Here is a 5,309-nt window from a genome sequence, read left to right on the forward strand (position 1 = left end):
GGGGGGGGACCAAAGGCAGTGAAAGAGGGGAATGAAGGTGAATTGGTGACAAGCAAGCATGGGGAAATAGGGAAAGGGGATAAAAGGGGCTGGTAATGTGTAAACTGCAGGTCAGTACGCTAAACTGGTGATGTCCTTTGCCTGATCACCACAGTCTGTCCTGTCTTCTTATTAAGCTCCATTTCTAACTGTTTTCCTGTGCAAAGGGACTCTTTATTCTGTGTGTAAGTGTATGGAGGTCTAAGAACCTGCAACTGGAGGGGGAACTATGGGTCACAGGAGAACATGTGTCTGGGGTGCCAGCAATAGGACAGGCTGGAGTGTGTGCATATGTATGTCAGTATGTGTAATCACTAGTCTTCAAGAGTTTTTGCAGAGAAAATAATGGAAATAATTCTGTATATATACAAAAGCAGATGGCCCCTTATCAAAAAGCATCACAGGAATTGTTTGAAAATTAATGTTTTCAGTTTTGTTTATTTACTTTCATGCATCCAGATGTTTTGAAGCACCTTTCATTTAGTTCCAGATGAGGCATACACTTGGTTGGGATGGAACTAATCTCACCAAAGTTTAGCCATACAGGCATAATTCTGATATACAGCCTACCTCAGAGGTAATGAAAAGAGAGAAATAATTACAGAATTCAACTAATTCAACTTTTCCTTAGAGCATTGCTTCATCAAACACAGGGAACATCAGGCATTTCATTTGACCAAGTGGTGGTCTTGTCTTTTGCTATTACCTGCACAAAGGTAAAGGGCTAATTTAATTTTAGTTTTTGGGGGGAATAAGAAGTAATAAAATCTCTTGAAAAATCCTTCTGTAGCATTTATACTCCAGTGTGTAAATCTCACCTACATCCAGATGTCTACAATATGAAGATGTTCCCCCAAGCTAGTCATCTAACCAGTTATCAATTAGCCCCAGAAAGGTGATGGTTGGCCTGTGTGTACAAGGCCATGGGTTGCTGGCTGACTATTGCTCTTCTTCTGCAGGAGGGTGTAGACCCATAGCTTCCATTAGCAGAAACCTGTTCCTGAATAATTTTGTCTCTTCACCTTTCCCACCCCTCTCCAATACAGCCCATCTCCAGCTTCTTCCTATCTAATTCTAAAATTTATTTCCTCCAGGTTCTTAAGTTCCCTCTCCTCCCAATCCCAGCCTGCTCATAAGTATGCCCAGGACACTACCAACACTCAGTTTAGCTCCCCAGCCTCTTCCAAACTGTGTGGCTGTTGTTCTGCCAACAGTTCCACTAATCCATAGTGCTATAATTTATATTTTCTTCAGTTTAATCCACAGTTGCAACTCCCTCTCGGTGAGTCCTGTGGTGTCCTCTCTTGCTGCTAACATGCTCTCATTGTTGCTCATATGCATGCTGTAAGCATACACATAGTGGCTGAGGCACTCATTTCACTCTTGGAGGAGTTGTAGCAATGCAACTCGTATACAGGGTAGCTGAGGAAGGTATAGGAAGCTTCTGGATAGCAAAATGTTCCTCATTACACAGCACTGAACCTCCACCCAACAGGAAAGAGCTGCCATCTCCCTGGTTCATGCCCCCACCCCAACCTGCCCTAGAATTATAGAAGTAGCTTTGAATCATGAAATCAGACATAGAAATATGGGGTGAGATTTACTTGACCTAAATTTAGGTATGGGAAATACAGTTGTCTATTTATGACCAATTGTTTTAAGTTTTTATTAGACTAAGTGGAAATTAGTCAATGCATGCCAGGGACTTTTTTCCCTCATTATTAATTAAAATTATTTAATCACTTTGCTTAGACTGATAGATCTTGAGCTTATTCGCGTATAAAGTTAAAATTTATCCAAATTTGTATGCCAAAATCCACTCTTTTTGTACAGTGGTAGAGAATATCAGAATGATATCCTGATATCACAAGATTACTTACAATTATTTAATCTTAACAACATCGGAGTTTAAAGCAGCTCCAACCTCATCAATCTTATTGGCAATAAACTGGCCAAATTAATGGAAAGGAAAGCAAGGAATATAATGAAGAGGAAGTACTCACAGTCAAAAAGAAACTCATCCAGCCCCTACACCAGTCGGACTCCCACTGGTATATATGCTTGTAATATGACTCACAAGTTTGGCTCTAACCAATCAAAATCACAAAAATGAACTCATGATTTAGAGCCAAAAGAACCATCACTGATTCTGTGAATAGATTATTCTCCTGATTTTAATTCAGTTTAAATGATGAAACTCCAGGTAGTTCAAACTCTAATCATTACCCTCCTCTGGGTGTGAATACACACATACACACATTCACAAAACCAATATTTTGTTGAATAACTCTTACACTAAAGGATTGCATATTACAACTTCCTGGATCACAATTGTGCTAATAAAGGTGAGTAATTTTGTGAGACTCTTCTCATCCTTACTGTTCTATTATACTGTATAGCTTGATATCATTAATATTGAACTACAGTGGACAATTTTACGCCAGAAGAGAAGAATAATTTTATTGAGATTAGCCTTGATAAATGTTTGGATTCATCTAAACTAATCCTGCTTGTCTAATTGCTTTTTAGGTCTTAACTAATAATCCATATTCCTGGGAGAAATAAACTCCTCCAAAGAGTGATTTTATTCATCCTAGAAAAGAAATCTAGGACTGTTAGGCTTGAATCTTGCTCCGCAGATCTGTATCTCTGTTCAATGATTATAAGGAACTATAATGACTAGCTAACTGGTACATGTTGTCATCATGAGTATCTGAAGATAACAGGTAAAAGCTAACCTCAGGGCCTAAATTTCAGTCTGGACTTTGGATCGCTAACTTTCTTTTCACATGAGCCTGAGTCTGAAATATAAACCAATGGAACCAAATACTCAGGCAAATTTCAAGCCACAGTTACTTTTCCATCCCTTTTTTGTTATGCACTGAAGGTAAATGAAAAGTCTTAATTTTTAAAATGGAATGAGGGAGTGAAACTAAACATGTAATTGCTGTGTTAAGTGCTGTTTGGGATGTAAGACCCGAGAGGAACATTCAGAAATGTTCATTTGCTCAAAGAACTTTAGAGACAGGCATACCTAATATTGATTTCTGTAACAGACCCAGTTAGCTGTGGACAGGACATTAAGTGCAAGCCTGCCTCTGATTATTCTTGTTGGTTTTTGTTATTCAGTTTTTGTCTAGGCATTCCCATGGAAAAGGAAAATTGGACAGTAGTCATTGAGTTCGTCTTTCTGAGATTCACTAGCTGGCCAAATGTACAGATAGTGCTTTTCACATTATTTCTTATCATTTATCTCCTCTCCCTTGTGGGCAATGTTCTTATTCTCATCATCGTTTTAGTTGATTCATGTCTTCATAGTACTTCTTCATTAGCAACCTCTCAGTAGTGGAAACCTGGTACACAACAGTCACAGTACCTAAAACATTAGCCAACTTAATGATGGAGAAACGCACCGCCTCTGCTTCAAGCTGCATTGCTCAATATTACTTCTTCTCTTTTGCTGCCACCAAACTGTTACTCCTTATAGTCATGGCATATGACCGCTACCTGGCCATCTGTAAAGCATTACATTATTCCACTATCATGAACCCAAATAACTGCCATAACTTAGCCTTGATCTGTTGGTTGTCAGGATTCATCTGCCCTATTTTTCCTTCCACCTTGTTCTCCAGGATTTCTTTCTGCACTAAAAAAAATCAACCATTTCTTCTGTGATGCTGATCAGCTCTTCTGACTTTCATGGAGTGACACGTACAGCATACAAATCGTGGGCTGTACTTTCAGCACCATCATTATAATGTCCTCTGTCCTTTTCATCATGACTTTGTACCTCCAAATCATCATGATCATCCTGGAGGTAACATCAGGTGCTGCATGCAAAAAGACATTTTCTACCTGTGCCTCACATCTCTCTGTTGTCACCATCTATTTTGGGACTTTTATCTTTATGTATGTCCGGCCTGCAGTGAAATATGAATCTGATACCAATAAAGCGGTGGCTGTTTTTTATTCAGTAATTACACCATTGCTGAATCCAGTAATATACACGCTAAGAAATAAGGATGTGAAACTAGCCATAATAAAAACTTTCTTAAGGAATAAAGGTCAAGTTTTGGAAATTTCAACCTCTTTTCTCAAATGATTGATTTATCTGTACTGTGTAGGGATTAAAGCATTTATATTTAAGTTTGAAGTAAACATTCTGTCTCTTGTTTTGGTTGGGTTAAAATGCAAGTCATGGTTTAGACCACTCATCTAAACATGCATGCATCTGCATCTGGAAAAGGTATTCAACTCACCCAAAGTCTGACATCTAGTTTAAATACTCTGTGAATTAGCGGATATATTTTGTATGTTAAGTCACTTTTCAGGTGAGTGTATAAAATAAACATATGAAGTATAAAAGGGCTCATTCTAAACGGATGTAAAATTCTCATCTGAAAATTAATAAACAGTTGATGCAAAAGAATTAACATAAGTAGCAAGGTGTCACAAATGTAACAAGCACGATTTTCATGCTGCATCATCATTTCTCCATTTTATTTTTAGTGGTATCCTACAGTTTGATTCAGCTGCCCAAGCATATGTGTCTAGTACTATTTTTAGAGTCTTAGCATATCCTGTCTGGTGCCATTAGAGAAATGCTGTAGATTATTCAAGATATCTGCATGGGGCTGGCAGATATGACTGGAGCTACAACCTCAGACCCTTCTGGAAGGGCAGATAAAGGCTCAGAGGGGTATCCTGGGGCATCTCATATGGCACTAAGTGCTTATGTTCAGATACGCTCCTACTCTGCTGTTTCAGCTGAATCATACCCACTACTCCTTTGCCTGTATTGACTAGATCTTCAAAGAATGTAGCTGGCGTTTGGATGCTGCTTCATTTGGACACTCCCATGGCTTATTGCCATTTTCCACATATATGTATCTAGTGACATCTGAGGTGCCCACTCAGCATATGGGAGAACCATGTCCTTCTGTAATAACAGCTACAGGTAAGACAGTATATCCTAGAATCTCTCAGCTGACACTAGGTGTCTATGTTTAGGAAACTGAACTACACCCATGATCTAGGTACAGATTAACTAGATGCGGTCTGTCATTGGGGCTGAGTTCTGCTTTTCATATTCATGCAGATGTCATTGGTGAGATGAATGAGGTGAAGTAAACACATGCTTTTGCATGTGTGCTGCTTGCATTGCCCTAAGTAGGAGCCAAAGCTTTGGTAAGGAATGGCATGCCTTTTCTCCACTCTGTACTGGAGTAGCAACAGGGAACTAAATAGACGTGTTTCTGCATGCAGGTTTA

The sequence above is a fragment of the Pygoscelis adeliae genome, unplaced genomic scaffold, assembly GCF_000699105.1.
Source record: "Pygoscelis adeliae isolate BGI_AS28 unplaced genomic scaffold, ASM69910v1 Scaffold255, whole genome shotgun sequence".
In the NCBI taxonomy this organism is placed as follows: domain Eukaryota; kingdom Metazoa; phylum Chordata; class Aves; order Sphenisciformes; family Spheniscidae; genus Pygoscelis; species Pygoscelis adeliae.